Source organism: Nycticebus coucang, chromosome 2, assembly GCF_027406575.1.
Source record: "Nycticebus coucang isolate mNycCou1 chromosome 2, mNycCou1.pri, whole genome shotgun sequence".
In the NCBI taxonomy this organism is placed as follows: domain Eukaryota; kingdom Metazoa; phylum Chordata; class Mammalia; order Primates; family Lorisidae; genus Nycticebus; species Nycticebus coucang.
In genome coordinates, this window is record NC_069781.1 from 35,998,124 (window position 1) to 36,017,139 (window position 19,016).

Here is a 19,016-nt window from a genome sequence, read left to right on the forward strand (position 1 = left end):
GAGGGTGAAAAAGATGTCAAAATTTTGTGAAAAAATAATTACAACAAACACAGTTTAATAAACTGTTCAAAGATGGGAAGTCAGGAGAGATGAGTGTTGCATATCCAAATGCCAGCAACAAGCCTTCAGAAAGTCATACAAACGCTCTGGTCATGGTTTTTTCTCCAGAATAGTGAGTAGTGGGATTTTATCAACAAACCCTCTGCCATTGGGATCTATTGGCCTTTCTCTCTATAGATTTTGGGAAACCATGCAGTCAACCTCATTATTACCTTGTCTAGTTTTCATCACACTTTAATTTATTCTCTATGCTAATTTTCATAAGTTATATAATACCAGGGAATATAATCTCCTATTTGACTCACTTTGATTATGTTATTTTAAATCTCCAGCATTCATTTTAATTGCTTGGAGAAAATCAATAGAAAAAGGAAATTTCATACTTCAAATACTGTCATATAATGACTATGATTTTTTTAATAAAGTCACAATTACCCTTATTAACAATAAAATATTAAAATAGTTTTCAACTGATATTTTATTGCTAAAAATTATGTAACAAAAGTTATACCTTCATAAATTCTTAATAAATGGTATAGATTAGTTCAAGCTTAGTGGAATAAAATTTGATAGGCTGATTAAGAATCAAGAAAATGTTCAGTATTTTATTCCAATGTGGACTATATAATTTGAACAATTTTTATCCTGCATAAATAAGCAACTTACAGCTTGAATATCTATGATTCTATTGTACCATTTTTTTAATGTATTGAGAAAACAAGAAACATCATCAACAGAAAACTAAAAACTTGGCCCATTGATTCATTAGATATTAAAAGGTCTTTCCCAAGGTTTCAGATCCAGAGCTCAGATTTTTCAATTATATTATTCAAAACAAAAGTTCAGTTACAGAAGTAAAAATGGAAAGGAAGGGACAAGAATAAATTAATACATGGAGAAGAATATCTGTTATTGTCTACATGAGAATTGGTTCACAGGATTTTGGAGGCCAAAAACTCCCACAACATGCTACCAGCTGGAGAACCAGGAGAGCCAGTGGTGGAATTTAGCCTGTCACTGGAGACCTGAGATCCTGGGGGCCACTCGTGTAAGTCCTGAAATCCAAAAGCCTGAGAACCTGGAGTTCTGATGTCCAAGGACAGGAGAAGATGAATGATCCATCTTCATAAAAGAAAGCCAACTCACCCTTCCTCCCTCTTTTTGTTCTATGTGGGCTGTCAACAGACTGGACAATGCCCACATTGGAGAGGGCCCATTTTCTTTACTCAGACTACTGATTCAAGTGCTAATTTCTTCCAGAAAGACCTTCACAAATGCGCCCAGAGTTTTACCAGCTCTCTGGGTCTCCCTTAACTCAGACAACTTGACACCTTACATTAAACATCACACCAATTGATCTGCAATAAAATCAATTTGGTTACATTGAAAAATAATTGCTTCTATCCTTATATGTTTTCTTGTTGTTGTTGTGAGAGGAGAGTTGGCCAAAAAATTATTGTAGCTGGTGGCATTGAGGTGGAGGTGCTGATAGCAGCCCGATACTGAGGAATAGGACATCAAGTGCTCACCTAGGCCACCACATACTACCTCTGGATGAAGTCCTACCCCTGTAGGAACTCTTTTAAGTTTTCAAAAATGTTACGTGCTCGCTTCGGCAGCACATACACTAAAATTGGAACGATACAGAGACGATTAGCATGGCCCCCGCGCAAGGGTGACACGCAAATTCATGAAGCGGAAAAAAAAAAAAAAAAGTTACATCTTCTTTACATGTGTTACTTTTTATTGTCCCTTTTCCTGTATGATTAGCAGCTATGACATTAAAACCATGGAGTGCAGGTTGCCATGTTCATTCAGCTAGGGAAAGCTAGGGAGACTCCTCTACTTCACAGCTAATTCTTGGGGAAGCAGACGCAGATATCCAGAGGCACAGTGGATGAAAGAGCAATTATTGATTAACACAAGGAAAGAGAGGAGGTACAGATCTAAATCTGAAATGTAAGAAGACTTAGTTGGAGAAACGTTGGGGTGAAGGCATAGAAGAGAGTCCAGGCAGCCTAAAAATGAGCATAGCAATTTTAGAAATTGATTTGAAATGAGTCCAGAAGGTAAGTTTGCTACAAAAGTGAAGTAGATGTTTTTCTGCAGGGGGTTAGAGCTTGATTATTTGCACGCATCTGTATTAAAATTTTTCCCTGCCTATGTTCCCTTCAAAGACTCTCCATTGTGTCACACCTCTAGTGCACACTTCCAAAAGCTAACTCGGGGTTTTGCATCAAACAGAAATGTTGACAGTTTGAATTCGCAAAGCAGTGACTCTAATTCTATCAAGGCACTACCTACAGGAAGGCAATAAGAAACTTTATATTTTTTTAAATTTCTGAAGCCTCTATAGCAAATCTGGCATATACATATGTAAATGCATGAACAAACACAGTCGTATATACATGGATATGTAATACATATATTGTGTATGCACACACACATACATACACACACTCTCTCTAGAAAATGTCAGGGAAGTGACAGAATCAAAAAGTTGCATTATTTTCCTATTCTGCTTCTAGGAAGGATCAAATCCAAACCACCTACTATCCTGCCTCTCAGTAGAACTAGAGAAAAATAATCCAGAAGCTCCATTTCAAATGGGGCTCGGGGTGGGGGGGAATTAGTCATGACCTACATAAATATAGCACCCGGTACAAATGTTGGAAACATAATATTTTCCAAGAATATTGCAGCCCAGAAATGAGGCAATGTGGACTTTGAAGAACAGTAGCTAGCCTCCTGAGTGTGGTTGACAGGCACACTTCAAGTTGAGAAGAGAAGAAATCCCAGTTATGAAAACAGAGCACAGTGCATGTGACATGCTATTTGATGGCGCTGCCTGAGGGAAGTGAACCAATAAGCCTCCTACTATGATTGATCTGGGAATAGGAATCACTAGGTTACTATGACATAAACTAGATAACCAGCACTAATCTGGCCTACACTTAGTATTTAAAACCCACTCTTCTTTTCTTATTTTTAGAGACAACTAGGAAAAATTTCTTACTACTAGATAAATCATACTTAATATTTATTAATATTTATATTCTTCAAAGCATCCAGTCTCCTTTAATGATGGCATCCCTTTCATATTCTTGCTGAATGTCTCCAATTCTTTAAACAGTTGTGCAATTTATGCCCTGCATAAATGCCCTTGGCTAAGGAAGTGCAAAAACAAAGAAATCCAGCCTCCTTCCTTTTCAAGTTGTGTGTCCTTGGGAGGGGGTCCCTCTGCTAGGAAGAATGAATACCTTTTACCAGCCCACCTACAGATTCCCTATGAGCTGGTATCAGATCATCACCAGTCTCCTACAATAACTCCTCAACCTGCTTTCCCTTTCCTTGCTCTCCTTTTTCTCTACCCACCTCTATCCTTCTCTTTTCTTCTAAGACAAACTCTTTGCTTTGTCAATCTATTTTCTAGGCCCCTGCTGATCCCTTTCCCCAGGGTCTGACTTTACTCAGAAGACTCTAGTTTTCATGTTGGCCATTTTAACACCGTATATTTTAATGCCACTACTTTTGCACCTGCCTAGGCAGCTGTTTCTGTGGTCACATGGCTTACTAACCACAGCTCGTGCAGCAGCGAAGCACAGTCCTGCCTGCAGTGATAGGCAATATGAACACCAGGCAGAAGATGTAACTGAGGGCAGGACCCAGGGCCTGTGACATCAGATGGAGTCAGCTGCAGTGTCCACATTGGCAGGAATCTCAAAAAAAAAAATGCAACACTTTTTTTGTGGCATCAGAGTCCTTGAGAACACAACACTTCCTATGATTTCCAGAAATAGTTCCAAGGATACTTAAGATGAAGAAGAATGGAAAACTCACAAGGATTAGTGAAGGTAAATATAAAAATGTAGATGTGACCATATTTGGGAATCTAGTTTGACTCTTAGACTGGTTTGACCTTGAAAACATAATTCATGTTTTTGCAGGAAGGTTATATAAAGTATATAGTGAAGGGGTGGCGCCTGTGGCTCAAGGAGTAGGGAGCCAGTCCCACATGCCGGAGGTGGCGGGTTCAAACCCAGCCCCGGCCAAAAAACCAAAAAAAAAAAAAAAAAAAAGTATATAGTGAAATATCTTAAAAGACTGAGTTCAAAAACATTTACACTGACAATAACTTGCACAGTTGTGACCAGTGAGGAAATCAAATTATGCAAGTATATCCAGTGGTAGAGTATTAATCATGAATTCATATTGGAAATGTTTTTTAAAAGGTTAAAAGACCTGATATGGAATTATGGAAGGTAGTCATGGCAGCCTTCAGAAAGAGAGGGACGAATTATAAAAATACAGATAATGCATATGCCGTGGACGGAGATTGTAGGCCGATGGATTCAGTAGGTAATGCTGTCTGTGCTCTAGTGGGTAAGACCATTTTTGTAATCTTAGTTTAATATATCCTGAATTTTGGAGAGGCACTCCCTAAAATTAAATAAATCTATTTTTATCTTCTGATCAAATATTGTAGCCTTTTTCTCTATTGTCTACAGAGAAAGAACATGCTGATCTGTCGTTAAGAGTTATACAGTTCTAACTATACTTACATTTCTCATTACAAGCAAGCAAATTGATCTTCTAGGTTATATATTAGTCTCTTTTTTATTGAAATAAAGCAATTTCCTAGGGCCTGATTGCCTCAGATTTCTGACAACCAAATTTCAAGTCTTGCAAGGCAGAGGACTAGACCCTAAAATGTGATTATTTAATCCTTGGGCTTTTTCCCTACAGAGCTCCCATAAGCTTCAGCCAGGATCCCTAGTGGATATTGTAGAATCATGAACCTTAAAAATCAACACACTGTGACCTCTAAATTTCATTTGTTTTCTTAATAATTTAATTTGGTATTTTTACTAAAAGTTGTTCACCACATTAGCAATTAAGAGGCATATGTTGTTTAATACACAGCAAAGAAATTAAGTCAAAGAATAATTTATACACATGCATAATTTAAATTCCAAATATTTCTGTCTCAAATTGAGGGCAATGTTTAATATCATAAAATACAGAATAACATGGAGCCAATATCTTTTGCATCATATGCAAAATATTTTCTGCTTCTCAATCTGGAAGTTATCCTCATTTAATCAAAATCTAGCACTGCCTATAAAATCCTGTTGTGTCATTATATAAAACAAGATAGAAAACATTTTGGATCAAACGTAGCTGAAGTAAGAATTTTTCAAAATTTGCATCAATTTGCACTTTCATTTCTAATTTAAAATGCTAAGGAGTTAAATTAAGAATTAAAGAGACTACACATGAAGCCTTGTAATAAAGAAATTACAGCTAAAGATTAGGAATTCTCTGCAATTAGTGAAATATTAAAGATTTTAAAATCCTTCCAAAAAGAAAAAAAAATAGGTGTATGCCAGGTATATCAGCACATCTCATGTAGAAGGCCTGAATGAATGGGTTGCCATATGTTATACATTTTAGTTTTCACATAGACTATTAGGAAAAAATATGCCTAATATTCCTTTCTAACCACAGGGAATTCAGCTCCCTACCTGAAAAGAAATTCAACTACAAGAGCTCTTAGACAGGTTTGCAGAATCATTTTCAGGCACACATACAGAGCACTTGGTAGAAGAAGGTAAGAATAAAAGCCTACCATTGCCCTCTGGCTTTGTTTCAGCAAAGAGATGGTACAACGCACCTGTGTTCTCAGACGTGAAATGAAAAGAATTGAGCCAAATGATCCAAGGTTCCTTCCAGCTCTGACTGTCTAAGATACTCTAAGACCCTAAAACTGAGACATTTCAGGGATTAGTTGAAGAATAACTATAAGGCCTTCCAAAAGAAAATAAAAATACAGAAAAGACATTATGTAATTGTGCTAACTGAGAATGGTGAACAATCTCAGATCCTGGTTCTTCAACAAATGTGATCATCTATGGCAAAATTCTCCCACCAATATCGGTTAGAATTTTCAGAGCACAGTCAGTAGGGAAATAGTAAATTAAGTATTTTTACTAACATCTTCACAAATACCTATTATCTCTTAAAACTTTATTTTTAAACTCAAAGATTTTATCTGAAAGACATATGGTGAGGTTTTTTAAGGCATTTAACATTTCTTGTCTTCCTATACAAATAATATGTTTAACATATTCTACCAGATTTGGAAAATGTAGAAAGAGAAAAATGTAGGCGACTCCTACAAAGATCAAAGATATGCACTAATAGCATCTTTCAGTCTTTTTCTCTGTAAAAATATTAGAGAGATCAGGTGGAGCAAGATGGCCAAACAGAACGCTCCAGCAATCAGCCCCCTGCAGGAATACCAAATTGAACAACTACCCACACAAGAAAGTACTTTCAGAAGAGCCAAAAAAAAAAAAAAAAAAAAAAAAAAAAATCAGGCAAGGAGTCACAATCCTTAGTTTTAACATCATATTAAGGAAAGAGGCACTGCAGAGGGTAGGAAAGTCCATTTTGCATTGCCTACACCACCTCTTTCCCATCCCAGGGCAGAGCCACACCAGGGCCAGATGGAGAGAGAATCTGTGTTCTTGAGGAAGGGATAGTGAAGTATCATGTGACTTTACACTGGAATTCAATGCTGCCCTGTTACAGTCGACACAACACAGGGCAGAATTCTGCTAGCACCTAGAGGGGGAGCATTTAAAACAGTGCTAGCCGGAGGGTAATTCTTAGCCCCAGTAGCAGCAACCTGAGTTCAAGTTAGCTCCACCCCTGGCTGACTGAAGTGGCCCGGGGCCCAGAATAAATGTAACCAGCAGGCAGGCCACAAAGACTGCAGTCTTTGGACAAGGGCTGGTGTTGTGCTGAGCTTGGGTCCAGTGGGCTTCTGGCGCATGTGACCCAGTGAGACACCAGCAGTAGTGGCCAAGAGAGTGTCTGCATCCCCCTTTCATAACTCCAGGCAGTGTAGCTCAGGGAGACAAAGACCTGTGAACTCTTCCCTGGGAAGAAGCCAGGGAAGATTGGCTTGTCAAAAATCAAATAGCGGTAAGTAGCTGGATTCATCTCTTGGTTCTCTATTCTATTCCAGATATCTACTTCTCTGTTTTTGTGCCAATACCATGCTGTTTTGATCACTATCGATTTGTAGTGAAGTCTGAGGTCTGGTAGTGTGATTCCTCCTGTTTTGTTTTTATTTCTGAGTAATGTCTTGGCTATTCGAGGTTTTTTCTGATTCCATATAAAACGAAGTATTGTTTTTTCAAGATCTTTAAAATATGACAGTGGAACTTTAATAGGGAGTGCATTGAAATTATATATTGCTTTGGGTAGTATGGACATTTTGACAATGTTGATTCTTCCCAGCCATGAGCATGGTATGTTTTTCCATTTGTTAACATTTTCAGCTATTTCTTTTCTTAGAGTTTCATAGTTCTCTTTATAGAGATCTTTCACATCTTTTGTTAGGTAAATTCCCAAATATTTCATCTTCTTTGGCACTACTGTGAATGGGATAGAGTCCTTAACTGCTTTTTCAACTTGACTGTTGTTGGTGTATATAAAGGCTACCGATTTATGGATGTTGATTTTGTAACCTGAGATGCTGCTGTATTCCTTGATCACTTCCAGGAGTTTTGTAGTAGAGTCTCTAGTATTTTCCAGATACACAATCATACTCAGCCCTACTATGAAACTAATTTGGGGCTCTCTCATGAAAGCTATAACCCAGTTACAACCTAACAATAGGGGGAAGTGGGAAAGGGGGGGGTGGGTAGAGGGAGGGGGATCGGTGGGATCACACCTGTGGTGCATCTTACAGGGGTATTTGCGAAACTTGGTAAATGTAGAATGTAAATGTTTTGGCACAGTAACTGAGATAACGCTGGAAAGGCTATGTTAACCATTGTGATAAAAATGTGTCAAATGGTCTATGAAGCGAGTGTATGATGCCCCATGATCCTATCAATGTATACAGTTATGATTTAATAAAAAAAAAAAAGAAGCCAGGGAAGAGTTCACAGGTCTTTGTCTTACAACCCAGGTACCAGCTTAGCCCAGTTAACAAAAGCACCAAGCAGATTCCTGATGCCTTCAACTCGCGGCCTCGGCTCCTAGATGCTGCTTCTAGACCCATCCTAGGCCAGAAGAGAATCAGCTGCCCTGAAAGGAAGGCTCCAGCACCTTCAGAATTCACCACCTGCTGACTGTAGAGCCCTTGAACCCTGATAAACATCAACACTAGCCAGGCAGTAGCCACCACAGGTCTTGGGCAAGACCAGGCACTGTATTAGCTTCAGGTGCAACCCAGAGCAATGCCAGCTGTGGTGGCCACAGAGTGCTGGGTCACCTCTCCCCCAACTTGAGGCAGCTCAGCTCAGACTCCTTTGGTATGAAAGAAAGTGAAGAACGGGTATGAGAGAATTTGCCTTGTCATCTTAGCATTTTGGTAGGCCAAGGCAGGAAATAAAATGAAGCCAGGAGTGCAAACCAGCGTAGGTGACACAGTGAGACTTTAACAAAGAAAAAAAGAAAAAGAGGATGTGGTGCATATACACAATGGAATATTATTCAGCCTCTAAAAAAAATGAAATCCTGTTATTAATACTTTCAACAACACAGATGGAACTGGAGGACATCAAGTTGGGTAGAATAAGCCAGGCACAGAAAGAAATTTCACTTGTTCTCACTTATGTGTGGGAGCTAAAAATTAAAACAGTGAACTTCATGGAAATAGAATGTAGAATTATGGCTACCAGAGGTTGGTGAGGGTAGCAGTGTACCCCATAAATATACACATCTATTATGTACCCATAATAGGTAAAAATAAAAATAAAACATATTGGGAAAAGGACAAAAAACAATTAACATGGTCTGTCTCTACTGAAAAATAAATAAATAGTTTGACTTTCACTAATAATAAATGAAATACACAAAAATGGACATTTATTAATGAAAATTGAGTGTTCTGTAAATATTCCTTTATAATTTACATTTTCTATTTAACAATATATCTTAAATGTTATAAATATTATTAGTAAACATAATTTTGATCATTGTAGAATATCTCAGTCAATTCTTGTGTTCAGACATTTAATTTGTTTTTTATTTATCAATATCATAAATAATGCCTCAATGAAGATTTTTGTATATAAATTCTTCGGTGAATCTCTTTAGATATTCTGAGAACATTTTCCTAGAGGAAAAACTACCTAGTAAAAAAGTGAAAGGATTTTAAGGTTCCTATGACACATTAGAAAATTTTCCTCCAGAAAAGTCATAATTGTATCCTAGTCAAAATTGTTTTTCAAAGCATGAAAATTTGAAAATTTGAAAACATGGTTCTATTCATTTTACTTTGATTACTAGTGGGTTTGAATATGTTTTTTTCCATATTTTATTGGCTAGTTTCCTTCTTGTGAATTATTTGCACATATTCTCAACTTATTTTCTAGTGGAGTATTTGTTTATCATAAATTGATTGCTCGCACAGTTTTTATATTAAGGATATTAAACAATGTCTTCCATGAAATATCCCAGATACTTCAGTAACTGGCCATGCACTCGTTAATAGGTACATATTTTTTAATAGTTCAAATATCTTTAGTAAAATCTCATTTTCTCATATATTTTTTGTTTAACTTTATTTTGGGGAAGTACTTTTCTACAATTACACTAGAAACATGATCAGTACTTTTTTTTTTTTCTTTTTTTTGAGACGGAGCCTCAAGCTGTCACCCTGGGTATCACAGCAACCTCCAACTCCAGGGAGTGCTGTGGCATCACAGCTCACAGCAAACCTCTAACTCCTGGGCTCAAGTGATTCTCCTGCCTCTGCCTCCCAAGTAGCTGGGATTACAGGCACCTGCCACAATGCCCAGCTATTTTTTGGTTGCAGCCATCTTTGTTGTTCGGCGGTCCCAGGCTGGATTCAAACCCACCAGTTCAGGTGTATGCGGCTAGCACCTTAGCCGCTTGAGCCACAGGCGCAGAGCCAAATGGTGTAATTGTATTTTATTTTATTTTATTTTATTTTATTTTATTTATTGTTATTATTATTATTAATTTTTTTTGCAGTTTTTGGTCGGTGCTGGGTTTGAACCCGCCACCTCCAGCATATGGGGCCGGCATCTTACCCCTTTGAGCCATTTTTCTAGATTCCTATAGGTTTTTGTTTTTTTTTTTACATTTCCCTTTTTTAAGAATATTCTAATACAGGATCTGAAATAGAGAAACTAACTTTATCTTAATTCCAAAATTTACAACATGATTCAGATTATTTGTTTAATAATCCCATTAATTTGAAAAGCTAAAGATGTGTCCATTCAACGGATATGCCTACTGTGTTTTCTTTTCTTTCATACACAATATTTGTATATTCTGTGGTCAGCCCTGAGGACTTATTTGGATCCACTGACCTACCTAATTATCTTCAGGCCAAGAACATACTTTTAAATTATTGTAGCTCCATATCTCATTTAAAGAATGTCTTTGCAAGTATTCTGCTTATAAGTAATATTAGACATCATTTGATTCTAATTCTGTCCCAATACTTCTTGAAAATGACTCCTTAAGATTTTCCATATAGGTTTGCGTTTGCATGGGGGTTTTATAAACTTATTTTTCATTTCAATTTTAGAACAGATGGCCAAAAATAAAGCTTAATAATTTTTGGTTTTGTAAATCAATTAATCCTTTTATAGCATGCTTAGAGAAATTGTTGCAATGTCTATGGGAATTGAAAAAAAAGTACGCTCTCTATGCATTCAAAGTTTCCTAGCTGTTAAAATACTTCAGAATTTTTTCTTTAAACATTTTTCAAATAATTATTTGTTTGAGTTATTCCTTTCTCAACAAGTGATTATTGAACTCTATTAGGCACTGGATTGGAAGGTGAGCAAAAAGATACGTGACCCATATCTTCAAATATAAGACTTAGATATATTGATGTTTATATGAATGACATATATTCTAATTAACCAAAAAAATTCAGAATCACAGGTGTAGTTGTTTTTATAATAAAATAAATTCATATGTACATATACACCACCTATTCACGTATTAAATGCATAGATGGGTTTCTGTGGCATTTCTATTGCCAAATAGAACCCTCCAGCGATCGTCTCACTGCAGCAATAACATCAGTATTTTGAAGCAATATCTGCCCTCCCAGGTTTATTTCAGCACTATTCACAACAGGCAAGATGTGGAGCTAAACTTAGTGTCCATCAACAGGTAAATGGATAAAGAAAAGATGGTATAGCCCAGGCCTGGTGGCTCATGCTTATTCTCCTAGCCTAATGAGTATCTTCTTCAGGGTTTTACTGCATATTTTGCACTGGGTGCCTAAAGCTGTTTTCCAACTCCTCATAACAAATTATCACACATTTATTGTCTCATAATTTCTCTCCGTTTAAAGTCTGGGTATATCTCCATTGAATTTTCTGCATGGCTGTAAACAGCCATGAGCATGATTCTCCTGTGAAGACTCAACTGAGGAAGATCCCTCTTTCATGGGCCCTCAGATTGTTGGCAGAATTCATTTTCTTGTGCCTTTAGCATTTATGGAAGTGTGCTTCTTCCAAGCTAGCAAAGGGGGGAGATATTCTAAAGCAAGACTATTAGCAAGGCGGAGGCTTAAATAACACAGCGTAATCACACGAGTGGTGCTCATCACCGTTGCCATATGCTGTTCATTCCTAGTGAGTCACAGATCCCTCTTGCACCAGGAGGGGATTGCACAAGCTCGTGAACAACAGCAGTCGGGTCATGAGGGCCACTTAAAGTTAAAATAAATACATATTCTATTAGTATTAATATTTGATGTTCAGTGATAAAAACATTCTAGAAAAAGTTGAAGGAAAGCTACTTATCCAAATCATGCCCACCATCTTTATGAGTATGAGTTATCATTGTATCTATTTAATAAATGTCAATTTTAAGAAAGCATAGGAGCTACCCATAGACAATTTCTGAAAGCTACAAATGTTTTCAGCAATGATCTGTTTCCACATCTATATGTAGCAATGGAATGCTACATGCATTTCATGGCTGCAGCATTTTATCTTCTCGTTAATGACATATTGTAAGTAAATTATCTATAGGAAGAAGATAAACCATAAATAGTCAAATAATACTGAGCAAAGGGGATAATCTAATGCAGACTCTTCACCTGGGTAGATTCATGAAAGTGTGCTGGTGTGGTTTCTAACACTTTACTTATTTATTTATTTGGCAAATATTTATTGTTCATGATCTATGTGCCAGATACTTTGCTAGTTATTGAAGACACACAGAGTTAAAGTTAGATCTACTTTTGTATTAATCCCTAAATATTTCCCTAGAAAGTTACCCTAGTCTACTGACTTAAGATCCAGGTTCTTTACAAATTATACTTTCTACTTTTATTAATGGTCTGGCAAGATCTTCATTACTCTCTAATTAGCCACATTTATTTTCTTTCCTTTTCATATTGATGAACAATGGACTCATTATTGCCTCCATTTTAGAATCATTTATTTTATACTCTCCATTTCTTGAAATAATAGAATCAAATGACAAAAGGGACTTCAAGTGTCATTTTGGTAACAGGGTCTGATCCTTGAATCTTTTATATGATGTCTTAGCCCATTCTATGTTTAGTCCGTATTGAATACCTTCCATGGAAGGTAGGATTGAATAACTTTCCTTTCTCCTAGGGCAACCTATTCAGGGCATTTGTACAGCAAACACCTATTCAAACACTACCACAAGCAGGTACTTATGCTAGATTCCAAGGAGACCTTGGGGAACAAAACACACATGGTCCTTAACCCCAGGGGGAAGCAAATGATCAACAAGAGAGAAACAAGTAAACACAAAAATGTAAATGAAAATGAGTGTTTAAAGGATGTGACCATGGTGCTGTGACAATGAAGAGGAAAGGACAGTTTAAAAAAAAAAGAAAAACTCTCTTAGGGTAACATTTAAGTCAAGACTTGAAGGACCACAAAAATCCAGTCACACCAGTAGTGAAGTGGCAGGAACGTCGTGTTTGAGGAGCTGGGAGGAAGCCAGAGTGGCTGGTCAGAGAGGGCAGAGGCGGGAGAGTGACAGCAGGAGAGACTGGAGGGATGTGGCTGGGAACTGAGATCGCGCACCCAGCCCCCTGGTCCCAGTTGTCTCCTTTGGACCATTCAGAACAGAAGAACCCGACCTAGCTCCGACAGGCAGACCTTCCCCACTTCCTCGAAGCATTTCTCTTGCACGTCCTGTGACTCCCCTTCACTCGCCACAACCCTTGCCCATCCTTTCGCCCTCCTCCCCATGACCGGCAGCCCACACTTTCAGTGTCAGACTCCAGGGCCTTACTTCTTGCTCCATTCCTTGGTTTTAAGATTCTAGTTTTCCTTTAAGCATCCTCCTTAGACCTGGAAATTTCCCAACTCTCTCATTACTGAACCTGCCCCGTAGGACTGGCTTCTGTGAAGAGCGCCACCCTTATCCCTGGCTCCCAACACCCTCCCTCCTGATGTCTATCCTCTCGCTCTCACCCTCCTCCGCACCTCAACCCACCTTTCTTCTGCGACCCTCTGCTGCCCTCTTTTGGCCATGTCACTGCTGACAAGACACCTCCCCTTTGCTCCACGCATCCCCCTAGACCAGGAGCGGTGGGAAACCTTCCCTGAGCACAGGCTCAGACAGAAGGTGCAGTCTCTGAAGATATTCCAGCCCCACTTGCACATGTATGCAAAAGTATAGATGTGTGTGTGGGGGGGGTATTTCAGTCTCTATGACAGTTTCTGGACAAGAAAATTCACATCCTTTTAATAGTATGAATTAGTAGAGGATATAGCTATATACACTGGAAATAGTACATGTAGACAAGTGCTGTGATGGGAAAATTACATGATACTATAGAAGCACTTATAAGGATCTCATAACTATAACTGAAAGCTTCAGATCTTAAATTGTGATCTGAAAATAGAGTTGGAAGTTGCTCCATGTATTTCAAAGGTTGACGTGTAGAACCCAACATTGCTCGGCCACTCTGCAGAAAATTGGGTGACTCACATAGCTCGTGCCTTCAAACCAGACCTTTAGTCATTTATTCTACTTGTACATCTATTTATCTATCAAAGGGTAGAACTCCATTTGGCTGAAAAGGACTCCCTAAGAAACACAAGTACTCCAGTCACATACAGGGTACAGCCAAGACTGATTATCCAGTAACTTTACCTGCCTCAAATCCCTGCTGTCTTTAGTTCCCAAGGAAAGCCTCAAGTTTGCTATAGGTTCTCATATCACCATCCAATAATATTCTGGGCTGCTTTGTGCTTAACACAGTTCCATCTTGCTCTCCTCTGTCCCAGACTTTTCCACTGCCGAATCTTGAGTTATAAAATCCCTATAAGGGCTTCTGTTTCATTCATCTTTCTCTTGCCTTAAGATAAATTTCTTTCCCTTGAAATATTCTTTTCCTGCAGCCCTAGCAAAAGAAAGATTTCTCATTCTCTCATATTGCAAACTCTCACAATTCTTGCCACTGGGAAGCACATGCCGCCCAGTCTTAGCACAATCTCCCTTCCTAGTCACCATCAACTATCACCTAGCCATTCTCCACCTTCTTTAAAGACCTTTGCAATAACTATCTTCCTTTTCCCTCTGCTCTGTCTTGAGGAACTCAAGATCTGTATTTAAGATAGGAGTTCTAATGAGTTCGTTGCTGGTGAATATAAACTCTTCTGATTTTCCTCTAACTCTCTAGCATCTCCAGCTCAGCCTCATTTCCAGGGTCTTCTCTGTGTATCCGTGTGTTAGAAACCACAATCTTGGCTTCTTTTCCTGTCACTCTTTACTCTCTCCCTGGTAAATCTTATCCACAACTATGATTTCAATGAACATCTCTATACTAAGAAACACCAAATCTTTATCTCCATCTAAGTATCTCTGTTGATTTCCAGAGAAGCATATCTAACTGAACAGTATTCTTTTTGATGACCCACAGACATCAAAAAACAGTGTATCCACAGAAGAAATTATCATCATTTCCTACAATTAGCTATTTTCCCTGATAGTGACATGTAAATGCTTAAGCCAGAAATATGAGTTTCATCTTTTATTCCTCATTCCCCAGTTCCTTTGCCCACCCACCTCAATCTCCACACTGCTTCTTTCTCCATGTGCCATGGTTCTAATTCAGGTCCCCATCACCCCTCCAAACTATTGTCCTCCATCTCATCCTGGTATCCCTCCAATCCACCCTTCACGCTTATCCACAGGATTGCCCAAATATGCATATGATTGTACCACTCTCCTGATTTTAAAATTAAATTAAATTAAAATGAAACAAAATGAAACAAAACATTTAGTAGAACCCTTCTACCCTCCAGAAAAAGCTCAACTGCCTCCAGGTAGCATAACATACTCTTTCATTATGGCTCCTTGATAACTCTCCAGCCTTATCTCTCATCGTCTCAATGCCATCTGTGTAAATCACTACAGGCATAAGAAATGACAATGACAAGTTTCTTAGAAAAGTTATAATTCTATGTGTATCTAAGGCTAGAGGACTTCCTTATTAAGTGTCTGAGGGTCAAATATAGTGCTTTCAAAGGAAACCCATGTCAATGATGCCCAGTTGTATGAATAAAGACCGCCAGTTAAAGGTAGATTTGATTTCTGTAGAATTCTAGTAAATCCTAGGGGGGCACTAGAGGAAAAGGGGGGAAATCCAATATTAACAAGAAAAGTTTAGCCTCACCAGGCTCCTTAAATTATGACAATGCTTACACATGATTGGTCCAGAATTGAGCCTGCAGTGAAGCATTTCTAATTGCTCAATTCCAAGGCTAATAGAGCTGAACAACTCTTTAAGGATCCTCTATGGCTTTCCATTTTTAAATCCCCAGATGCTAGCACATAATCAATGTTTAACCATGTGCTGAAGACTCTTTGTAGGGATTGTGCCCATGTAACCGAAATTTTCTAAGACAATTGTGATTTCAGATATTCTCCTCTGTAACCATGGAAATTTTCCATAAATCACAATTTTTACAAAAAGAGTAATAGAAAAGATAAAGCAAGCAAGCATTACAATAGGATTTTGCATGTTAAAGTTCGAAGAGCTGAAAAGATTTGAAAATTCAGGGGCTAAAGGAGCATTGTGATATATCATCAAAACAATGCACACCATCCTATATCGTATATGCCGAAGTATGTAATATTAAATGAGGAAACGTGTGGCATGCTCAGATAAAAATAAATCATGTTAAGGTAACATTCCGCAAGGAAGCACTTCCCTGGTTGGCACAATCTGAGAATCAGAATTGATATGAAGTGTCAGATAGGGATTTGTTTGCTTTATGTTTTTTGTAATTCTTGGGACTTCATAAAGAAATGAGCTGTGAAAACTGAAAACCTGTGCTAATTATATGAAAATAAAACAACATAATTTTACCATGAAGTCCTGTGTAGTAATTTAAAGCAATGCTGACCATGGCAAGTCATTTTGGTAGATTCTCATGGCTCATTTATCCACTCATTCAGTGAATACTGAAGTATCTTCTTTGTGTTGGGTACTGTCCTGAAAACTTGGAATATGAACCTAGTAAACAAAACAAACAGAGGTCCACATCTTCAAGAGCCTTACAGTCTATCAGTGGACAGATAGTACTAATAGGCTTTGTAGAATAGTAAATCACATAATTTTTTTATTTCAAATTAAATATAAGGGTACCTATAATTAGGTTATGTTGATACATTTTATGCAGAAATTAGTTTAAGGCAAAAGAATTCAGAGGGCTATCAAAGGGTCAGAGGCTGCAACATTCATAGGGTGATTATTTGGGAGACAAGATTTGAACGATCTCTTGAAAAAGATGACAGAAATAAACAGACAGCTGGGGAAACATGTTCCAGGCAGAGAGGACAGCTGCAGCAAACACTCTAGGATGAAAGGATTTTCACAGTTGTGATTTTAGATTTGTGTTTTATTTTATTAAGCTGACTCCTTCCTTAGATGGTAGTCTCCAAAAAAGCATGAACCATATCTGCTTTACCATCCTTTCTCTCTAGCACCTATCCAGAGATGCTCAGAAAATAGATGTCAAATTATTGAATAAATAAATGCCATTAATTTGCACATTTTTCCTAATTAACTAGACAAACTCTTCATCTATTTTGCATAACACAATATTTTCTATTGTATTCTATCTAGACTTTGCTCCTTCATTTACATTTGGCTGAGTCTAGTCTTAGTGTCTCTACTCCACTCCTAACCTATATTATTCTATAAATGGGATGATACTCCTTTGCATCAGGATACCTAATACTAATTTCAGAAAATCTTTAGCCTCATTTTCCACCTGATAAACCTTTCAGAATGAGAGTGCCTAGAAACCTTCCAATACCACCTAGTAAGTGTCTGCTACATATTACTTTATTCTATGGGAATTCTTTCTTCTTTCTCCTAGCCTGGCCCAGCAGATTCTGTCTGCTTCTTTACTCCTTGGCTGAGTGCCTAGGTTCTGCAGTATCAGTATTCTGTTCTGCAGTTTGATGGACAGGGGTTTATCCCACTTCTCTTTTGGCAGGAAGAGGAACTTCAAGTTTGGCTCTGAGCTGAAAATGAATAACACAGAGAGAAGAAATAAGGTCACCATTATTCTTCCTGCATAACTCAGTATTAAATATTTATTTTCTTTGCATGAATTAGGTAGGAATTTTGCTAATTTAACAATTTAAATCCCAATACTGTAGAAGATATAAAGACATAATATGCTAATTAAGCTCCGTGAATTCCACAGCACATATGGAAACCTCAGTAACTGTGATTGAAAGGGACACAAAATTACATTCTTGTAATTCAAATTTGTGGGAAGTATATTTGAAAATATTTTATTATTTTATTGTGTAAATAAATACAAAGAAAATGAAACAAAAAGGCACAGGAGAAATATTTTAATACACTGTGGCAAAAGAATTTTTCAAGATAATATGACCATTTATTCATAACATATGATATGATTCATACATTATGGTGGAAATAAAGTTTACAAAGAAGCTACTATGTGCTAAAATATTAAATAATATAATGCATGTAAAAGGTGTCTGCTCATGATAGACACATGATGGATGGAAGATCTGACTATCACCATGAACTGAGCACAGAATTCTACCAAAGTAAACTTCATGGCAGAAGAATTTTATCTCATTTCACATGTATGATCTAAGTAATCCTGGTTATCCCTCAAACATGTAATATACAGAAAATCAATGAAGGTATTTTTATAGGAGAGGGTGCATTTATGCATACACCATCTAATAGATGAACTTGAGTTTGGTAAAATGAAGTTTGTAGCAAAAAAAGGAGATAATTCTGTATTGCAACATTTAACTTTATCAGCTTTCCATGCTGAAGAAGAGTATATTTAACAAAGGCAGCCTCCCTGCGTTCAAATCTCAGCTCGTTTCCTTACTAGTCATACCTCCATGAGCAAGTATTTAATCTCTCTGAGCCACAGTTTATTTCATTGGCTAAAAATATTACCTACCTATGATGGTCAATTTTACATATGAACATGACTAGATTGTGATGGGTCAAAAGCCACTCTAGATGTTTCTGTGAGGAATTTTTAGATATAATTAGCATTTACTTGGAGTAAAGCAGATTACCTTTTATTAATATAATATGGGCAGGCCTCATCTAAGTTGAAAACCTTAAGAGAAAGGTTTGGGGTTGTCTTCACATTCGAGACTACAAGATCAAATCATCTCTGAGTCTGCAGCTGCTTGCCTGAGCTGCAGAGTTCAAATTTGCCAGTCCTAAAAATCATGCAGCTAATTCCTTAAAATCAGTCTCTGTCTCTGTACACAGACACACACACACACACCCCTCATTGATCTGATTCATAGGAGGACCCTATGCTCATACTTACCCCTTACCCTCACAGGAGTATTATGACAATCTTTGCTCTGAAATCTACTTGGAATTAACATGGGCCCTTCAGCTTTCTTGTGGTTATTGTTAGTAGGTT

General features: G+C 37.6%; 1 non-coding gene across 1 annotated transcript; it reads left to right on the plus strand.

Annotated features, from left to right (window-relative positions):
- Positions 1-1,663: 1,663 nt before the first annotated feature.
- Positions 1,664-1,770, plus strand: LOC128580047 (U6 spliceosomal RNA). Its single transcript, XR_008378408.1, has one exon. It is a non-coding gene; the product is annotated as a U6 spliceosomal RNA (small nuclear RNA).
- The last annotated feature ends 17,246 nt before the right edge of the window (positions 1,771-19,016 follow it).